General features: G+C 41.5%; 1 protein-coding gene across 2 annotated transcripts in view; it reads left to right on the forward strand.

Moving 5' to 3' along the window:
* Positions 1-22,832, forward strand: part of GPC6 (glypican 6) — a 1,118,215-nt gene that overhangs the window by 1,009,439 nt on the left and 85,944 nt on the right. The gene's annotated exons all lie outside the window — the stretch shown is intronic.

Below are 22,832 nucleotides of genomic sequence, written 5' to 3' on the forward strand. Positions count from 1 at the left end.
GTGAGAATTTGAGTAATCAGTAAAGGTCTATGCAGCAGGCTAGATGTGTTTATAGTATAGTATTTACTTTGATTTTCAATTATTTTACATTTAAACCTGGAAAGGCTAATTGTGAAAATAATTATCTGTACCCTGCAGTTATGAGATGTCACCTCTGGCTGTGATCTTGTCAGAACTTGCAAGCTAGAAGAACCTATAAAGAATAGAATAGAAGCTAAACAGAGGTGGGCCTGGGCAGTACTTTTGGGAAGCCTTCATAGGAAAGCCAACATGCTCAGTAAGTGGCATTCTTCCATTGGAGCCCATCACTATTCTTTCTTTCACAGCTGATGTAAAAAAGAGTTCCATCCTCACTAGTAGATGTCAGTAAAGATCACATAGCACTTTTCACAAAACTAGGAATGTATTTATCCTTATGTCCTGGTCAGATTTCAATCTGGATAATTACTTCCTGTCTACCCAAAGCCCCACTGCAATTTCAGTTTGATACAGCTGTCCAAATTAGTCTCTTCTCTAATACTGTTGAGTTAGAAAAGAGATAAATTTGGCCCAGTCTTTGCTTCCTATCCTAAACTCTTGTGTATTGTTACTATACACTGTTAAACCAATGGCTTTAGAGGAAGGTGCATTCAGAAGTGGGTGAAGCAATTCCTGTTTGTAAAATGCTATCACATGCATGTTGTCTTTAGTTATTCTACAGGCAGTATGTTGAGAAGGTTAGCAATTTTCATTAATTTGGAATTTCATTCTCCTCTAGCTGATATCTTAAACATAGCTTTTAATGTTTACTGTGAGGATAAACAGATTCTCGCTCCCTCCAAGAACATTATGTGCTGGAGGGCTATATATCAACTTTTCCATGTTATTAATGAAAGGACAGCAAAATACAGCTTGCTTTCACTTGCCCATTGCTGGGACCCTGAATCTAAGACAACCCTTGGGTTGACCACTTGGTTACCTCAATGTGAGATTGTAAATTTTCCTTGTCTAGTTAATGTGACATGTTTTTCAGCATCCTTTTTTTTGTACGTTGTACTTAAGTACAGATTTATCCTTTTTGAACATATAACTTTCTTCATTATCTCTTAAACGTCCTCTCTTACTCTAATCAGTCTTTTCCTACTTGTAGAGTAAAGATTGCCACTGCCAAGTTTCTGTATAGTCAGCATATCAGTTAGGAGAAGGTTCTGCTTTTCATCAAATGTCTATGCTATCCAGGATTTAGATATTACCCCAGATATAATTTTACTGAAACTATCTCCGCTACAGATTCATTTGGTTTATTGAATGAATATTGTTCTAGTTCACAATCAATGAAATAATTGATGTATTGAATTAGTAACCCAGAAGATTGTAAATAAAATCAGTCTTTTACACTGGAAAGTGCATTGAAGTTACATCTCACTACTGTCTGGTATAATTGACAGACTCAATTGACTGTGTCTATTGAGTGTCCTGGGCTGGAGCAAATAGGCTTTGTCTACACAGAAAGGGTGTGCCATTTTAACTATTCTTGTATAATTTAAAATGGTACAGTGCCCTAATGTTGGACATTTATCCTTTCATACAATATAAAACCCAGGGAATTTAATATAATACAAACCAAATGAAATTTAATATGCAGCAGGTTTAATACAAACAAGAGGTTTAATACAAACTATTTTTCACACAGTACACAACTAACCTGTGGAACACATTGCCAGGGGAGGTTGCAATGGCCAGAATTATAACTGTGTTCAAAAAAATAACTAGATGAGTTCATGGAGGAGAGTTCCATCAATGGCTATTAGACAAGATGGTCAAGGACACTACCACACACTCTGGGTGACCTTACCTCTGACTACCTGAAGCTGGGAGTGGAAGACAGGGATGGATAACTCCATAATTGCCCTGTTCTGTACATTTTCCCTGAAGCTCTGGTATGGGCCACTGTGAGAGACAGACAAGACTGACCATGGTCTGACCCATTATGGCAGTCTTATGTTCTTATGACACAGCAGTGAATCCAATAAGGCCACTAGATTGTAAACCTTAGGCCAAGTCTACACTAGAAACTGTTGCCATTACAACAATATTGGTTAGGAGTGTGAGGTTTTTATGACACGTCTATACTGGTAAATGCCCTAGTGTAGAAACAGTTATACTGGAAAAAAATATTTTGCTGATATAGCTTATTTCATTCGGGGAACTAGTATAAGCTATACTGGCAAAAACACTCTTTAACTCATAGAAGCTGCATCTACACGAGAAGGGCAAACCTTTTCTAGTGTGGAATAGGCCTTACAAACAAATGGCTACCAAAGCTCTTCAATCAGGGGTGTTTGTACAATCATTGCTATTTTTACAGTTGCTTTCCTCAACCTATAACCATCACATAAGGGTTCTGTGAAATTGAGTCTCAGCAGATAGCTTTTATCCAAGCCCCTGTCTCTCCTCGGCAATAAGTATGATGTCCAACCATATCGATGGGGTCAGATGATACAAAGACATAGGGTCCATTCCAGCGGTTCCCAAACTTAATTGCACCATGATCCCCTTCTGACAACAAAAATTACTACACAACCCCAGGAGGGGGGACCAAAGACCGAGCCCACCCAAGCCCTGCCACCCCAGGCAGGGGGGCCAAAGCTGAAGCTCAAGGGCTTCTGCCCTGGACGGGGGGCATGTAGCCTTAGCCCTGGGCAGTGGGGCTTGGGCTTCAGCCCTGGGTGGTGGGGTGTGGGCTTCAGATTTGCTGGGGACCGGAGCGAACACCAGCCTTGCGACCCCATTAAAATGGGGTTCCACCCACTTTGGGGTCCCGACCCACTGTTTGAGAACCCCTGGTTTATTCCAACTCCTGTTAAAGGCAATGGCAGTCCTTCCATTGATTTTAATGGAAGTGGAGTTGGGTCCACTGCATTAGAGCTATTTAAATATTGTTTATCTATAGCTTGATCCTGCTCTAGTTGGAGTCAGAGACATTTGATTTTAGTGAGAGCAGAATATGGAAGTGCTTGGAACATGTAAAATCCATAGTGCTTTTTGCCTTCATAAAAAGTACTAACAATTACAATTAAATATGAAAAAAATTAAGGAACTATAATGTAAAACTGCATTCCTCATGTCATAAAACTATTGTTCGTTGCTTTACATTGTAAAAAAATGCAGAAAGAAACAAAGTGAAGATGAAAGAGAAACATGCCATAAAAAATAAGGGAAAAATGACACTCAGCACATAGTGTTTCAGGCAGGCAAAATACCACCAGGAAATTGTCATCTTATAATAATAATGTTAGTCTATGACTGTCTCCAGGATTATTTCACCACATCCATTAATAAAGTTGCTGTTACATTACAGTAATAGTATGGTAACTGTTAAGTATTAAGTATTGTGATTTTAATACTAATAATAAAGATAGTCTTATAGCTGCAGAAACAGATGAAGTGTCACACGTTTCACAAACACTAATGAGAGAGATAACACCTCTGCACTAAGCCTTCTGGGTGAAGTCCGTTGGGGATCCTGGCAGCAGAGCTAAATTTTCATTGATTTTTGTTTCTTTGTTCTATTATAGGTTTCTGAGTCTTTCTATGTGGGTCACAAACCCTTAGATTGCAGGAACAAACTGCCTCTAGAGTGATTTGCTATGTTAACTTTTAGGTTGGTGGAAAACTAAGAAGCTGAAGGACTGCTTAGTGGTGTCATTGTAGTACAGCACCATCAGTTTTAAGCTTTTTCCTGTCTGTGGAATTTTGCAATGTTTACTGGAGGCCACTATTACTAATGTTGAATTTTCCTATGCTACATGTGATACCCATTATGTGTGGGTGATCACTGGTGAGGAATGGGTCTTTTCCTATGTATTCATGGCAAATAAGCTTTATCTTCCAGAAACTGGTACATTTCTGACTGAGTAACCCTATGTGTGAAGAGTGATCTTATCTTCTAATGAAACTTCTTACACCCCAAAAACTCCTGGGGAGTAAAACAATAGTTACTGGGGTGTGGGGATTATTTTTTAAACTTAGTGCAGGGAAAGTGTTGTTATTTTAAAATATTTTTTCTTTCTATTTCCCTCTCAATGGCCTTTCTTTCTGGCTGCAGCTCCGTGATGTAAGCGTCTGATCCTGTTGGCCCAGAACTGGGGCTGACAACTCCAAAGGTGATTGACATGCTGAGAGTTTGCTGCTTTCTCCGCCATTCCCCTAGGGGAGGCCAGGCAGTTGCTGCAAGGAGGAATGCTGAGCGGTTTCCCTCGGCTAGATCCACTGAGCGATGTCTCTGCTTCTCAGCAATTTCCTCTCTTGGCTCCAATCTCTTTTAGGACCCTTCTCTCCAGCCTTTCTCCTCTCTGCCTACCCATGTACAAATAAGGGGCTGTTGCTACAGCCAACAGATCCCAGCATCCTCCTTTCACCAAGTGCCCCCAGAACATCTAGAATCTGGATCCCTCTTTTAGAGTAGAAAAAAATTACCTTCCAAGCTGCCAGCCTCCATTCCTGGCAAACTAGATCTGTGTCCCCATGTCATGAGACTGAAGCCAGGGGATGGAGTGAGAAAGGGGGAAATAGAGAGAAAGAGAGAGAAAAATAAAATATTAAAACCTATTTTCCTCCAAAACAATAACATTAAAATACATCCTATACATTTATTGTTCTGCTACCCAAGAGCCTGCTGAATTTGTAAAGTTTCATTAGGATTACAAACAGCACTAACAACATTTTAATGAAGTAGGCTGAACAAAAAACTAAATTAGGAAAATAGATCAGTCCCTTTTAGCTACGTATGATCTGCACAGTTATCATTAGAATTCTTAGTTCATTCATGAAAATATAATAAGATACAATAAATGCTCATGAAAAAGGAGCATAAGGTTGAAAAATCTGTTTTACAGAATTCTTGTAATCTCAAAATGGAAATTACTGTAAGGGAGTTTAACTATGCAGACATCTGTTGGGTAACAAATATAGCAAACTAGCTTTCATCCATCAGTGTTCTAAGGCAGTGGTTCTCAACCAGGGATATGTGTACCCTGAGGGTACACAGAGGTTTTCCAGGGGGTACTATCAACTTATCTAGATAGTTGCCTAGTTTTACAACAGGCTACATAAAAAGCACTAATGAAGTCAGGACAAACTAAAATTTCATGTAGACAATGACTTGTTTAAACTGCTTTATATAGTATGCACTGAAACGTAAGTACAATATTTATATTATAATTGATTTATTTGATAATTACATAATAAAAATGAGAAAGTGAGCAATTTTTCAGTAATAGTGTGCTGTGACACTTTTGTATTTTTATGTCTGATTTTGTAAGTAGTTTTTTAAGTGAGGTGAAACTTGGGGTACACGCAAGACAAATCAGACTCCTGAAAGGGGTACAGTAGTTTGGAAAGATTGCAAGCCACTGTTCTAAGTTATGCAGAGTTATTCAAGAAAATAGAGGATCTAACCTATGGAGAAGCCAGTTGGATCTATTACTTACCAATAGGGAGAAATGGATTTAGAATATGAAAGTAACAAAGGATCTAGGACAGTGGTTCCCAAACTTCTTCCACCGCTTGTGCAGGGAAAGCCCTTGGCTGGCCGGGCCAGTTTGTTTACCTGCTGCGTCCGCAGGTTTGGCCGATTGCGGCTCCTACTGACTGCAGTTCGCTGCCCCAAGCCAATGGGAGCTGCTAGAAGCAGCAGCCAGTACGTCCCTCAGAGCTGCGATCGGCCGAACCTGCGGCAGGTAAACAGCCCAGCCCGGCCATCCAGGGGCTTTCCCTGCACAAGGGGCGGAACAAGTTTGGGAACCACTGATTTAGGTACCAGTGGCCATCAGCTGCTTGAATTTAGCTTTGTTAGGAACGGATTCATGGAACACAGCAGTACATAGGTATTAGATTGTAGGAAAACAAACAGTGAGTAAATATGAGAATGCGGCAGTGGGGGGAAGGATTAAGATCCATGAGTACAAGGGAGAGAGAACTGGAGTATTCTAAAAGATAGTATTATTAAGGTGAAATAGACTATTTCTCTGGAAAAAAACATACTAGGAAAAAGAAGCATCCAAGCAGCTCTGAGAGTAAAAAAAAACCCCAAAACTGTATTAGAAACAAACAGTAATATTCAAAACCACTAACAGTTTTCTGGGAACAAAAAAAGGAAGCCCAAAAAAGTAGAATCAGTTAATGGTAGCCAAAGGGATTAATGGAAAATAATCAGGTATATTACATATATTTAGGGAGAAAGAAATACTAAGAAGAAAGTGGACCTATTAAAGAGCAGTTAAATTAGTGGTGGATCTAAACATTGCTGAGATACATGTTTGCGTTATAAAATCAGTTTGTAATAAAAAGTAATTTTGAAAAAAGGTATAAATAATGAGTACCAGATTCTGCCAGTCTTACACTAAACAGCTTATTAAGATAATAGCCCCATTGAACTCAGTTGCTTTGCTCACAGAGTAAGGTACTACAAGAGTGAAAAGGATGGCAATATCTGGCCTTAAGAAGTAATGATTCATTTGTCCATTTAGCTTTTAATTTAAGAAAGAAAGAAAGAAAGAAAGAAAGAAAGAAAGAGAAATTGCTTGGAAAACCTGAACTTGGAAAAGCCAATAGGTCTAGACAATGTGTATCACAGGTACTGAGGACTGAAAAAAGGCAAATATGGAACCAATCTTAAGAGGGGGAGGGGGAATAGCCATTCTGGCTATTGCTTCCTGGTAAATCCAATCACAGTGTCTATTAAAATAAATACGAATAAAGAAGTATCTAGGATCTGATGCAGAGCCCATTAAGTCTTTGAGACTTTCCATTGCCTTCAGTGGGCTTTGGATCAGGCCCCTATGGGATAACAGACCTGTTAGAATGTTAAAGGAACACTGCGTTGATAAATTAAGATGTAGTTGATTAGTTTTGTCTAGGTGAAATAATGCCTTCACGTAAGTAAATACGATGACAGTATTGGAAGTAGGAGACAAATTGCACTATCAAGAGAGGCTTTAGAGGACAGAAGACATGATAGACATGTGGGCGGGGTTGGATTTGTTGAATGGGAAGGGTAACTTGAATTTAATGCATGAAAGAGGGGGAGCCAGTGCAGGGATACAAGAAAGGGGAATGGAGACATGTTTGAAGTGGCTAGAAAAAGATGACGAGCTTGGTGCAGCATTCTGGATGCTCTAAACGGAAGGGAGAAAGTTTGTAGAATAGGAAATTGTGGTTCTGCAGGGATCAGTTCTAAGCCTGATGTTATTGAACATGTTCACCAATGATCTGGAAGTAAATATAAAATCACTGCTGGGAAAATTTGCTGCTAACACAAATATTGGCAGAGTGGTAAATAATCATTTCCAGTCAGGAAAGGACTAAAGAGCTCCTCTGGCCACAATCAGCCTCAGCCCATCACGCCCTTAGAGGCTCGTCAAGCCTGGAGATGGGCAATTGTTTGAAAGGGAGGATCCCTGCTGAGCACAGAGCTGCACTGCAAAGGAGCAGGACTGCAACTCAAACCCCAGTAGCCCTTTGGAAGCAGGGATTACTGACTGTGGAAATGGCTTGAGAGCCTTAGCATGCCGTCACATCCGAAAGGAGACGTGCCAGTACTTTTCTTTCCCTGCTTTTTTTTTTTTTTTGGTCATCCCAAAGGCCTAGGACTCTGCTTTTTGTGGACTGTGGAAGCATATTGACTTTTTTGTTTGAACTAGGTTAACTTCACCCCACAACAGGGTCTACACCTTGAACAGCACAGCCAAAAGGCTGTGTTCTGGATTCTGAGACAGGAGCAGAACCTATCCTCTCCCCAAGGGGGCGCTAGAGAAGTGTAGCCTGCTACCCAATGCGATTGCATTTAGAAACCATAATCAGTTCTAAGCACCACAATAACCGGATGATCTCGAGCACGAGCTTATAAAGAGAGCAGCAATAGAACTCAAAAGGGGCTGGAGGGATTGATTTATGGAAAGAGATTAAGAACTAAATATGTGCAGACTGGGCAAATATTGACTAAGGGAGGGTCTAATAATTATCTACAAGTACTTGAAAGATGTAAATACCAAGCAGGGAGGGGAATTGTTTATGATGATACAAGATGGCTTATTTAGGAGTAATGGAGTGAAATAGAGCAACAGAAAAATTATGCTACATATCTGGAAAATTTTGCTACCAGAAAGGTGTAGTCAACATGTAAACAATCTTGTGTGGGAGGTGGTGAAAGCCCTATCATCTGAGTCATTTTAAAATTGGACTGGACAAAGCACTGGAGAATATATATGGCAGGTAATAATTCTGCACTGGCAAGGGAATGAGCTAGTTATCTGAAAAGGTCTTTTTGAGCTCTAATTTCTGTGATTCTAGCAAGATAAAATGAACAGTAAATTCAGGAGAATTTTACATTGTGATTTCACATTGTGATTTGCCATCTTTAACCATTTGAGCATATGTCATCAAAGAAGGGTCAGAAAGATGGACTTGTATGAATTATTTGAACATTCCAAGCCACCGATGACATGAAAGAATTATTCATATGAGGAAACAGCAATAAAAATTTAAATAAAGGGCCATAGCAGGCAGTATACATGCACGTATCAATCAGTTTCATGATTCACAAAGTACATTCTCGGTGGCTTATGATGGGACTGTTTAAACTCTTCTTGGTGGTACAATACAGCCAAGAGAGACAAGGAGAATGGAGTGCACTGTGTTTTCATGAAAGATGATGTGCCATTCAGCTACGAAAGTTCAGTGACTAAAAGTTTTTAGAAATCCTGTTCAGCAGAGCATCAGATATCCAGCTTCCACAGTGTCCAAGAAAGGGTAGAGTATATGTTTTCAGGAGTTCCATAGGCTCATGCAATGCTGAAGAGAAGTATGATTTTGCCTCAAATCTGGTGACATCTACATTTTGCATCTTTTCCTGGTTTTCATCTTTATTTTTTCTTGGTCTTGTTTTTGTTAACAGTTTCAAGTAAATTCCATGTTTATTTTAATCTAGTTTTCCATTTACTTTATTCTTTGTGCAGCTGTTCCTTTTTTGTCTACTTTTCAGTCGTATCTGTATTTGTTTCTCGAGTTCCATTTGTAATTATGTGTCATTTCTCCTTTTTATTTCCATTTTCTTTGCTTTTTTGTGCAGCTGTTTCTTGTCCCTGAACCTGTGCTGTCAGCTGTTAGGCAGCTATTTTTCTGCTGTATATTTAAAGTGAGGGGGGGAGGTGAGGACCACATGAAACAGTTCTGAATATAGCAAATCGTGGTTTGACTGTTCAATTTGAGAATTCAAACTGGATACTTATAAAAGGCAGCCTTGCTAAAATGTTAGATTGGTACATCAGTGACTTTCTGAATCCCAGTGATAAAATGGGAGGGAAGTTTAAATTCTACTCTCCGGGGTACTCCACATTTGGTCTGGGCGGCATGATTCCCAGCAGTGCCCGCCATGTAGCCTGAGTAGCACCAGGCAGTGCTGGCAGCTAGCAGCCAGAGTACGTGCCCAGGAGTCCAGGCGAGCATGGACGCAGGCAACTAGCCTCAGCCACCATCCATGCTACCCCAGCTGCAACTGCTATTTTTAGCATGCTAGTTCAAGCAGATCTAGCGCAGGTATATCCACCTGAGCTGGGAATCACATCTCCAGGCTCAGATGTAGACATATGCACAGTTACAACTGAGTTCCTCTGGATTTACATGGTATAAATGTGAGAAGCATTTGGTCCTAGTGCGTAGGGCTTGGAATGTTGAGAAATACAATTAGTTTTTCTACTTCACAAACCAATGGAGTTTTAAGGGTAATCCCTCAAGTTCAGTGACAGATTTGCTTTTGCTCCCAGACCAGCCAGGGTGAGAACATCGCACTGGCATCATGCTCAGACTCTGGCCAAGTGATGATGATGCTCAAAGAGATGTTGAGCAGTTCTGGGAGACACCATGTCTATTCCTCCTCAGCCAGAGGAAGATTTGTACAGTGCAGTGTGTGTCGGCATGAGGGACATCAGGGGAAAAGAAAAGATATTGAAGATCCTGAAGACTACCCTAGAAAAAAAACTGAAGTTATAAAAAGCCTTACATAATTGCTATGTAGACCCAGATTTTGCACATCCCTAGTAAGGCATGGTGCACAGCTACATCACCAGGGGCATAATCTCTCTCCCAGATGCTGGGCATTCAGGCAGAATATGCATGTTGCTCCATCCCTATGCGTAGTGAAGCCTATTCCACCTGCATTATGAGCTGGTGTTAGAGTGTGGCTGGACAGAACCTTGGCCTCATATCCTCACTATGGAGGTGTCCCCTTTGGAGTTCACACCTGTATTTCTGCTCCATTTACATACTCCAAAGGTAGTAGGAAGGAGCGGTCCCTACAGTGGGGAGGTGGCGAGCAAAGGTTAGGCACAATAGTAGTCTTTGAGTCCCTGAGCTTCTCAGCCTAGCTTTGAGCATCATCCAGAGATGGGTTATCTTTTTGCCACAATCTGAGGATGCTGCTGGTCTGGCAGTGCAAACAAGTTCTCTGAGTCAGAGAACTACTATTGTGCTTCGTCTTTGCCTCCTCATCTACTCCTTGCATACCTGAATTTAGATCAGGCACAATCGGGCCCTTGGTAACAGAGCACTAAATGGTTTAGAATTTCCAATAGCTATAAAAAGACAAGGTATGAGAGGAACTCTTTTCTATTATGGTTAATTTTTGTGTAAAAATAAAAAAAGTGTTTTACCAAATGGCCTATCAAATGTCGAAAACTCATGTTGTGCTCTCTACTACTACAAGACTACAGCTATCTGTCAATATCTTTCCCCCTTGTTATCTACATGGTATTCAAGTGATTTCTTGAACTGCTCTACCTAAAGGAGAGAGTGAGAGACAAATCCAAATGACTGATGGAAAACTCGCTATTATTACAGAATGGGGTAGGAAACAAGTTAACTCTTTAATGTTATTGACAATTCCTCCTTTTGCAAGTCATTTGGCTGAAGAGCATAAGGGATGCATGTCTGACTTCAAAATCAAAAAGCAAATCCTTTACTCATGTCTGCTAATTAGCGTGAGCTGAAAATAAAGAGTCTTACAGAACCCAGAGGTTCATTTTCTGAGAAGGGAACACAATTTACTGCTGAGGTTTTTAAATGTTGCCTTATTTATTAGTTTGCAAGTTATTTCCCTAGTCATGTGCTACCTGATTTAAACCCCACCCCCACCAAGTTTTTTCATCTTACAGCATATGGATGAAGGAAAGTGGCTACTTATTATCTATTTTTAATTTATAAAATGTGACCAATATATCCTCTCTTAAAACTAGTACATAACCTGTTGACCAGTGGCACTCAGAAAAAGCAGACCCTCACAGCAAAATAGATTGAATCTAATCCAAAAAAACCTCAAGCAAAAAGCCCAAGAAAAGAGATTGGCTTTCTTCTATGCTATGCGGTTAAATAGACATAGGTTCTGTTGGACCAGCGGAACAAACAGATTAAAGGATTGAGAACCCTGTACTGAAAGCATTCTGCCTCTGACCCCACAGCATTCAGATCTAAAGAGTACTATCTCCAGGGACTGATCCTAGGATGGTGAGAGTCTTTTGTCTTTGTTCAATGGGCTTTGAATCAATCCATAATAGTACATGGGGATAAAGTGGTGGCTCAAAGAGCCAGGACAAACTTTACAGGATTTTGCAGAGTACTGTCAAAACTCATCAGCTCCAAATTCTTGTTTGGGGTAATGAGGTCTTCAGTGAATGAATGCTATATGCTAAGCTGAAGGGCCACTGCAGCCATGTAGCTTCTACGTGATCATCAAGGGCAATTCCATACAGGAATATGATGGTTAGCGTCCCCCTGTTCCAAATGAAGGGTACTTGCTATATATAGCTCTTGGTGAACTTAATATTGAGTTCTCTACTGGTTCATCTACATCCTTCCTGTGTTTCAATAATGGTGCAAGCTCTCGTGTAGACTGGCCATAGGTATTTTTACATTGTGAGGATGACACAGAGGAAGTGACTGCATTGACAACTGAAAGGTGATCACAGTGTCCTAGATTGAGAATCAATAGAGTGAGCCAGTGGCTGTACCATATTACCCTAAGAGATGTTGGTAACCCAAACAGATCATAGAATCCTAGAAATGTAGGGCTGGAAGGGACCTTGAGAGGCCATTAAGTCCAGCCCCTGTGCTGAGGTAGGACCAGGTAAACCTAGATCATCCCTGACAGGTGTTTGTCCACCCTGTTCTTAAAAACCTCCAATAACTGGGATTCCACAACCTCCCATGGAAGCCAAGTCCAGAGCGTAACTACCCTTCTAGTTAGAACTTTTTTCCTAATATCTAACCTAAATTTCCCTTGCTGCAGATTAAGCCCGTTACTTCTTGACCTATCTTCAGTAGACGTGGAGAACAATTCATCACCATCCTCTTTAGAACAGCTCTTAACGTATTGAAGACTATCAGGTGTCCCTCCACCCGTCATCTTTTCTCAAGATTAAACCTGTCCCATCTTTTAACCTTTCCTCATAGGTCAGGTTTTCTAAACTTTTTATCATATTTGTTGCTATCTTCTGGGCTCTCTCCAGTTTATCCACATCTTTCCTAAAGTGTGGTGCCCAGAATTGGACACAGTACTCCAGCTGCATAGAGTGGGACAATTACCTTCTATGTCTTACTTACAACACTCCTGTTAACACATCCTAGAATGATATTTGCCTTTTTCACAACTGCATCACATTGTCAAAGAAAAAATCTAATAATTAGATATGTACATCCCAAAAGAGAGCAGTGTGTTTTTTTCACATAAATAATCTATTTGAAATATGGACTGTGTACCCTCCGAGAAACAGAAGCTTTGGCACTGGTTCAGCTTTCCTGAAAAAAGAGCTCTTAGCATCTCATTTAACATGAGGTGGAGTTTTCCTTTTTCACCTCTCCTTGAACCCTGTTAGTAAATCTTATTCTAGTGATAAAAGGTTTTGGCAGACTATTATGGGATGCATTTTTGCTAACTTAAAAGAAGTAAATATATACCTAAAATCCAGTGTTCACACTTGTTATTAATTTAACATTATAACGATTTTGAAAGCTCACTTCATCCTTAACTACATGACAATGCAATCACAGATCTTTCCTCTGCAAGGAAGGCGAGCAGTAGAGTGAGCATTTCTTTGCAGACCACTGTGTTTACAATTGCGTCCCTTTCCCTAACTGCTGTTCCACTCTCAAGGTCAAGATACATTCACAATCAGTGACACACTCTGTTCACAGCTGGCTCCCCACCCTTCCCTTCCCAGTTCACACATACAAACTCTCAGGTGCTTTTGAAATTTCCCAAATAATATCGATTGTTATGTTAGTTCACATTGCAATATGTGAACGAACACTGTATATTTCTTTTAAGCTAATTGCTAGAAAGGTATTTAATAGCGCCAGTCAGTGTGTATAGGGCCATAAACAAGGGAAGTACCTGGGTAGAGGAATAGAAACTTCACAGAGTTCCTCTCATAGAGTTTTCCTGGTACTATTCTATTGATGGATCAAGAATTGTAGCAGAACCAGAAGAGAAAGTAGAGTCTGATACAACTTCAGTGGGTGTGACAGGGTGCTGGGCAAATGGTTGCTAATTCAGCCCTCTGTCATACCAGCTCCCAATTAGGGGAATAAATTAGAGCTGGCTGGAGATAACCTGGCCCTAATTGCGGAAGCAGACACAGCTGCTGCCTAATTAGCCTGGGCTGTATAAAAGCCTCAGGGGAAGGAAACCAGGGAAGAGCAGAAAGAAAGGGAAAAGGCAAGGAGTAGAAGCAGGGAGGTAGCTCTTCCTTCCCTCCCTCCTGCCTGCAGACAGTAAAGGGCCAACTGTACATGGTGAAATGGTGGTGGGAACAAGCCTGTGAATAAACTGCACCAGTGGATACTAACCCAAGGGTCTCAGAGTGACTTTGTGGACTTAGCAGAGGCAGGAGCCAAGGGGGCCTGCCACAGCCTGCTACACTGGGCTTTGCGTCAGATCCTTCTTCTCCAGAAACCGACAATACCCTACGATTTGTGGAGAATGCTGGCTCTCAGCACTTTCCAGCCCCTGTCTCCCAGGAGAAGCTGTGCTTCCAGGGAATGCATCACACTCTCTACTCCTAGAAATCCCTCTGAGGAAGAGGGACACTAGGCTGCAGTAGGGAACCCGATGTTAGTTTACCAGTAGAAGAGAAGCAGAGGTGAAGGTGTGGGGGAAGAATGCCACAGGGCACAATCAAGTTAGTCCCATCCCCAGAAGCCAACTAATCCAAACCATACAGGGGGGGTACATTGCAGTCCGAGGTGTGCCTGGAGCTTGGGTAGACATCGCCATGCTAGCATTGCTAAAGATAATGGGGTAGATGCAGCAGCGTGGGCTTCAGCAGTGCAAGTTGGCCCCCAGGGTGCTAGGTGGACTTGTGCAACTGCACGGAAGTCCACACCATCGCATCTACTCTTCTATTTTTAGCACTGCTAGCCTGGGTATATCTACCAATGCTGCAATTGCATCCCCTTCAATTGCAGTGCTGAAGCAAGAAACGAAGAGGGAACAAAGCATTTTGGAAGCAAAACTCCCTCTTTTCACAAGTGCCCTCCCCACAAGTGCTGGAGTACAGGGAGCACTGGGACTCATAACCCTTTTCATAGGTGTTCTGTAGCTCATAGAGCTCAAGGCCAGAAAGAGCCACTGTGATCATTTAGATTGACCTCCTGCCATAGAATTTCCCCAGAATAATTCCTAGACCATATGTTTTAGAAAAACTTCCAATCTTGGTTTAAAAAAAATTGGTGATCCACCAGGACCCTTGATAAATCGTTCCAATGGTTAATCATTGTTCAAAATTCAGGCCTTATTTCCAGCCTCAGTTTGTTTCAGCTTCCAGCCATTGGCGCATATTACACCTTTGTCTGCTAGATTGAAGAGCCCACTATTAAATATTTGTTTCCCATGTAGGTACTTAGAGATTGTAATCAAGTTGACAGTTAACCAACTCTCTATTAAGCTAAGTAATAAAATTGCTAAATAATAGTAATATGCAGTTGTCAGGGTTCCCTTATTGGTCCTTTTGTTCAGGTGCCAGCCAGGTTACCTGAGCTTCTTAACCCTTTACAGGTAAAAGGATATTGTGCCTCTGGCCAGGAGGGATTTTATAGTATTGTATACAGGAAGGTTGTTACCCTTCCCTTTATATTTATGACACATCCCCCAAATCACAGATAGTGTTGGACAGCCGGTTTCACACTGGCTGTGATTCCTTTCTGGAGCTCTAGGAGAAAACAGAGTTAATAAGACACATGTACCTTTAGATATACTACTGACTATATAAAAACTAACAGTATTTTTTACATTGTAAGGACGATTTTAACCAGTTGATTTGGGGAAACTTTTACAGGAGAGTGCATCAGCCACTTGGTTAGAAGCTCCCGAAATGTGTTGTATTTTAAAATTAAAATTTTGGAGAGCTAAACTCTACCGAAGAAGTTTTTTGTTATTGTTCTTGATGGTGTGAAGCCACTTTAATGCAGCATGGTCGGCTTGTAGTTGGAAACGCCGTCCTCAAACGTATGGGCATAGCTTTTCCAGCACGTACACAAAGGCATAGCATTTCTTTTTGATGATTGACCAGTGGCTTTCCCTCTCAGATAGCTTCTTGCTGAGAAACATGACAGGATAGAATTTTTGATCCGGTCCTTCCTGCATTAAAACTGCTCCCACACCACGCTCGGAAGGACTAGGTGGTGGTGACTAGGAACGGTTTGTCAAAGTCTGGGGCCCTTAGTACAGGGTCAGACCTGAGTGTCGCTTTAAGATGGTTAAAGGCCTTCTGACACTTTTCAGTTCACTGAACTGCATTTGGCTGGATTTTTTTGGTTAGGTCTGTTAGTGGGGCGGTGATTTGGCTGTAGTGCGGTACAAATTGCCTGTAATATCCGGCCAAACCTAAGAAGGAATGGACCTGTTTCTTTAACTTTGGGACAGGCCACTTTTGGATAGCATCCACTTTGGCCTGTACGGGGGTGATAGTTCCTTGACCCACCTGGTGTTCAAGGTAAGTCACTCTGTTTAGGCCTATTTGACACTTTTTAGCCTTAACAGTTAGTCCTGCCTCCCTTATGTGCTCAAAGACTTTTTGTAGATGTTCCAGGTGTTCTGGCCAGGAATCCAAAAATATGGCCACATCGTCAAGGTAGGTGGCTGCATATTCTCCCAATCCTGCTTGGAGACCATCTACAAGTTTTTGGAAGGTGGCAGGTGCATTTCGCAGCCCGAAAGGGAGCATATTAAGTTCATACAGCCCTACATGGGTGATGAAGGCTGACCTTTCCTTGACGGATTCATCCAGCGGTACTTGCCAGTACCCTTCGTTAAGTTTAAGGTAGAGATGAACTGGGCATGTCTCAGTTTCTCCAAGAGCTAACTTGTGAGTGACATTGGATAGTTGTCTGGGCGAGTTACTGCATTTAGTTTACGGTAGTCCATGCAAAACTGTATCTCCCCACCTGGTTTGGGAACTAGAACCACTGGAGATGCCCATGCACTGCCAGAGGGGCAGATTACACCCATCTGTAGCATATCCTGGATCTTCCATTCTATAGCAGTTTTATCTTGAGGAGACACCCGGTAAGGTTGGGCTTTAATTGGGTGAGCATTACCTGTGTCAATGGCGTGGTATGCCCATTTGGCCCATCCTGGGGTGGCTGAGAACATCGGCACGAAGCTATTGCACAGCTCCTTGATCTGCTGGCACTGCATATGTCCAAGGGTCATTGAGAGGTATACCTCTTCCACGTCACCGTCACTTTTTTTTTTCATAGTAGACACCTTCAGGTTACTTAGCGTCATCTCCTCCCTGGGCTGTAAACTGACCAACATGTATTCTCTGGAATAAAAGGGCTTTAAAGAATTAACATGGTACACCTTAGGCTTTATGGTTAAAGTGGGGAATGCTATGAGATAATTAACAGCTCCCAGGAGCACTTGGACCATGAATGGCCCTTCCCACGATGCTTTTATTTTATGGGCCTGGAGTGCCTTCAAGACCATGACCTGGTCCCCTTCTTTCCCCCATGCTCTCTTGCATGTTTTTCATACCAGGCTTTTTGCTCTTCCTGAGCAGCTTTTAGGTTTTCTCTAGCAAGGGCTAAAGAGTCTCAGAGGGTGTTTTGTAGGTTGCTTACAAAGCCCAGAACGTTAGTTCCTAGAGAAGGCGTAAAACACTCCCATTGCTGTTTCACCAACTGTAGTGGCCCCTTAACCTCGTGGCCATAATCAAGTTCAAATGGTGAAAACCCTAAACTGGGATGTGGTACAGCTCTGTAGGCAAAGAGCAACTGCTGCAACACTAGGTCCCAATCATTGGAGTACTCATTTACGAATTTATGGATCATGGCACCAAAGTTTTCTTAAACTTTTCCACCAGGCCATTCGTTTGATGGTGGTAAGGGGTGGCAACCAAGTGATTCACCCCAAGAGCTTTTTAAAGGCTTTTTATGGTTTTTGCCAGGAAATTAGTTTTCGAATCTGTAAGGATGTTGGAGGGCCAACCTACCCTAGCAAAAATGTCTGTTAATGCCTGGCACACACTTTTAGCCCTGGTGTTGCTTAGAGCTACTGCTTCTGGCCATCGGGTGACAAAATCCATGAAAGTTAGTATGTACTGCTTTCCTCTGGGTGCCTTTTTCAGAAAAGGACCAGAATATCCATAGCTACTTGCTGAAATGGAACGTCAATTATGGGGAGTGGCTAGAGAGGGGCTTTGACCTGGTCTTGAGGTTTTTCCACTTTTTGGCATACCTCACAAGACCAGACATAGGCAGAAACATTCTTTTCCATTCCCTTCGAGTGGAAGGACTTCCCCAAATGGTTTTTGGTTCTGTTCAGCCCAGCATGGCCTCTAGGATGATCATGGGCTAAGCTCAAGAGCTTTACCCGGTTCTTAGTTGGAACTAACAACTGTCTTTGAGGATGCCAGTTTTCCTGGTGTTCACCAGAAAGAGTTCTTTTGTATAAAAGTCCTCTTTTTACAACAAACCTGGATTGATTAGAAGACCTGAGAGGCAGTGGGTTGCTCCGTCCCGCCATCCAAACTCTCTGGAGACTTTTATTTGCTTTTTGCTTGGCCTTGAACTGTTCCCTTGATGCTGGAGACATCAGTTCCTCATTGAATTGTGGACTTGGGCGTGGTCCCTCTGGAAGCAATGTAGGTGATGGGGCTGTTTCCGTTGACTGTGAACCACTTTCAAGCTGGCGCACTATGTGGTATTTTAGGCTCTGACCTGGTCTCCATGATTGGATCCACTACTACTGTCGCAGACGTTGGCATGGGGTCTGGTTCCACCCCCTCAGTCTGGGTCTCTGGTAACACAGACTGGGCCCTTGTTGAAGTCTCAGGTGTGATAGCTTGCTTAGTCTGGCTGCATGTGACCATTCCCACCTTGGCTAGTTTCACCTGGTTGGCCAAGTCTTCCCCCAGCAGCATGGGAATGGGATAATCATCGTAGACTGCAAAAGTCCACATTCCTGACCAGCCCTTGTACTGGACAGGCAACTTGGCTGTAGGCAAGTTTAAAGAGTTTCACATGAAGGGTTGAATTGTCACTTGGGCCTCTGGGTTGATGAACTTGGGGTCCAATAAGGACTGGTGGATAGCTGTCACTTGTACTCCAGTGTCCCATCAAGCTGTAACCTTCTTCCCGCCCACACTCACAATTTCCCTTTGCTCTGAGGGTACCTGAGAGGCATCTGGGCCTGAGGACCTTTGGCGTGATTCTGGTGTAATGAACTGCAGTCTGTTGGGGTTCTTGGGGCAGTTGGTCTTCCCATTCCCCAGCTCATTACATTTAAAACATCGCCCAGCTGACTGGTCACTAGGGCAAGGTTGGTTGCTGGAGATGGGTGTGGTGGGACGATAAGGTATTTGGGGTTTTCCTTGGAATGTAGTTGGGGCCTTGGGTTGCCCCCGGTGATAGGATTTTCTTTCAGGTTGCCCCTTCTGATATTCACTCCAACTGCTACCAGTTGTTGTTTTTTCTGCCACCTCCACCCATTTGGCTCCAATGTCCCCCGCCTCGATTACAGTTTTGGGCTTCCCATCTAGGATGTACCTTTTTATTTCCTCTGGAACACTCTCTAGGAACTGCTCCATTTGCATTAGGAAGGGCAACTCTTCTGGAGGTTTAACACTTGCTCCTGATATCCAGGCATCCCAATTTTTCACAATGTGGTAGGCGTGTCAGGTAAATGGCACGTCTGGTTTCCACCTTAGGGCTCTGAACCGCCGACGGGCAGGCTCGGGTGTTAGCCCGATTCTAATTCTGGCCTTGTTTTTAAAAAGTTTGTAGCTGTTCATTTGTTTTTTAGGCATTTCAGATGCCACCTCTGCTAAGGGTCCACTGCGCTGAGGCCTCAGCTCTACCATGTACTTGTCTGTAAAGATGATGTACCCAAGTCAGGCCCTTTTGAAATTTTCTAAGAAGGCCTTGGTATCATCGCCTGCCTTGTAGTTGGGAAATTTTCTGGAGTGGGGAGCACCCGGAGAAGGATTGGTAGGGTTAGCTGGTAGATTCAGCTTAGCCTTTTTCAGATCTAAGCGCTTCAGAGCTAACTCCACTTCCAAGCGTTGCGCCTCTTTCCTATGTCTGTCATGTTCTTTTTGTTTTTCTTCAGCTTTAAATTTAGCTAATTCTAGTTGCTATTGGATATTGCATTTCGTCATCCTAGCTCCTGCTTACCTAGCTTACCCGGGAGCTAGAAAAAAAAGAAAAAAAAAACAACCCTGCTTGTGAATTTCCTTGCTGCTGTAACTTAACCCCTCTGCCCTGAGGCAGAGGAAAAAAACTCCAGCTGCTCGCAGCTAAAAATCCTGCTTCCAAGCAGCCAAAAGGGGAGGGGGGGGGGGGAAATTGTCCTTTTAAAATCCTACTGTGCTTTCGGTTCAAAATGATCTCTGGTTCAAAATAATCCCACGGCTCCCACCATGTCAGGGTTCCCTTATTGGTCCTTTTGGTCAGGTGCCAACCAGGTTACCTGAGCTTCTTCAACCTTTAGAGGTAAAAGGATATTGTGCCTCTGGCCAGGAGGAATTTTATAGTACTGTATACAGGAAGGTTGTTACCCTTCCCTCTATATTTATGACAGCTGTAGCTTTTTATTTTGATATTTGATATATATATTATAAAAGCATATATATAAAAAGAAACATTAGAGTATGTCAGAAATCAGTGTTCTTAATCCTGCCCCTTTTTTTTCAAGAGAAGAAAAATCAGCCCATGATTTACCAGTTATCTGGAAGTCTGCACTGAAGGAAATTGACATAAACTGGAAAATGTCACTTTCATTGTAAAGATAATTGAAAAAGATGATGGGCTGTTGCAGTTCTTAGGAAAGATATGTAGACTCATGTCTATTTAAATTATAAATCCATACACTGAGCTTGGAAATGTACACAGTCTAAACATTAACTTACCTTGGAATTCATATGTAAGCTTCTGAATTCTTAAATCAGATAAATCATTTTAAGAACATAGCTTTGTCCTCTGTTTCTTTTAATAACAGCACCCATAAAAGTAAAAGTGTTCTGGGAGTGAAATAACAAAACAAAATAAATTCCTACATTAGTTTCTGACTTGTAGGGCAGTCCCGTCTAATGGCAGTGCACAGCCTGAATCACAGGTGATCTGCTAGGGCAGTGGCTTTCCACCTTTCCAGACTACTGTACCCCTTTCAGGAGTCAGATTTCTCTTGTGTACCCCAAGTTTCACCTCACTTAAAAACTACTTGCTTACAAAATCAAACCTAAAAATACAAAATAACAGCACGCTATTACTGAAAAGTTGCTTTCTCATTTTTATCATATAATTATAAAATATATCAATTGGAATATAAATACTGTACTTACATTTCAGTGTATAATATATACAGCAATATAAACAAGTCATTGTCTGTATGAAATTGAGTTTGTACTGACTTCACTAGTGTTTTTATGGAGCCTGTTGTAAAACTAGGCAAATATCTAGATGAGTTGATGTACTCCCCGGAAAGATGTCTGTGTACCCCTGTCTGCTAGGGTACGTCTGAGAATGGGCCACAGGGAACAGAGAGACTCTAAGGAGGTGCTCAGCAGGCCCCAGCATTGCTCCATGGCAACTCTCTCCATGGGACCATACGGTGGGGGTCTTAGGTAGGCTGTAGGTGCTGCTAGATGCATCATTCAGTTACCTAACTCCTGTTTGGGGCCGCCTGCAAGCCATGAGCTGTAGTTATTATCTGCACTGTGCACACCAGTTGTATTGTGTTCTCTACACACACTGCTCACAGCCCATTTTCTCTGCCTTTGCACAGGTGATGTGAACTGTGAAATATTAGTAGTGTTTTTGCTCCAGGCATTTCTAACAAACACATGATAACAGAATTAATTAACCACACTGTACTTTGTGATTCACTTGTCATGCAGCTAGAAGCCAGCTGTTTATGAAGTCCTGTACCATGTGGAAAGCAAATAAACAAAAAGATTTTGAAAAAAAGACCAAATTAGATATACACAGTACACCATCAGCATTTACTTGAGCTTGTGATGGGGAGTCACAATATACATAGGAGGGTGTAAAACAAAACCGATTCTGGGTGTGGGTGTGAGTGTGCATGCATACACATGCCGCAGCTGATGTTATGTAATAAAGGTTTTATCAGCAAGAGTTTGGTCTGACCGTATTATTCACAAATTGTGTAGCCACAAATGATTTATGCATGTCGTCACAAATTTATGCTTATAAAAACTTTTACAGCAAACCACACTATCATGTTTTCTGTATATGCCAAATATAGTGTGCAAAATTTACTGTAGAAATCTTTAAAAGATTTTTTAAAATATATATTAGGACTGGGCTTTTTATTCCTCTGTCAGTAAAGTCAGAACCTCTTTTTACTATGTGTCCAAGTGTATGAGAGTTAGAGGAAAAGAGCCATTGTAAATAACAAAGTAAAACAAGTTTCAGAGTAACAACCGCGTTAGTCTGTATTCGCAAAAGAAAAGGAGTACTTGTGGCACCTTAGAGACTAACCAATTTATTTGAGCATGAGCAACATTACTCAAAGTACTATTTTCTGTGCTGTAAATTGTATGTCTAATATCTCAGTACCTCCCAGGCTTAGAAACAAGTACTATGTGTCCCATTGGCAGCCTTAAAGGAATGCAAGATATTAGATTTTAAATAGGCAGCAGGACTTGAATAATGCCATTTCTGGACCTCAGTCCAGAATAAATTTTGGAGGAAATTTTACGATTTTGGGGAGAAAGAAGGATATTTTTCTCTTGAAGGTTGTTTTTTGTTTTTAATAAATGGATGCTGTTTGAAGCTATTTACAGGTCTGGAATGTTAAAATATGTGTAGGGTGGTGGATCAGCAAGCAGAGTATGTATGAGAGGGTCAAAGGTGTATGATCAATACAATTTATTACATGATGGAGTTACAGTTTATTATGTGGCTAGCACTAATATAAATGCAGTGCTATGAATGCACTGCATTTATATTATGTAGCTATGAATGCATAAATAGTCATTTAAGCTTTTTGTATTATGTACTATAGCATTTTAATTGTTGTTAATTTATTTATTGGTACTCATTTTTATTCATGAAAGAATCCACTAGATAAAATGATACAGGGTGACTTCCATATAATTAGATATAATAGGTTGTGTAAATCACAGAAGTTGCAAACAATATATCTTTCTGCAGACAATATTTAGCTGCATTTTGAAAATACATAGAGGGGAAAACCTGGTTTATACCTATTTATTATGGCAGAAATCCAATATTTATCCTGTGTTAGTCTGCTAAAAAATGGATCATTGGGGTCAGAA

Source organism: Lepidochelys kempii, chromosome 1 (genome assembly GCF_965140265.1).
Source record: "Lepidochelys kempii isolate rLepKem1 chromosome 1, rLepKem1.hap2, whole genome shotgun sequence".
Lineage (NCBI taxonomy): Eukaryota > Metazoa > Chordata > Testudines > Cheloniidae > Lepidochelys > Lepidochelys kempii.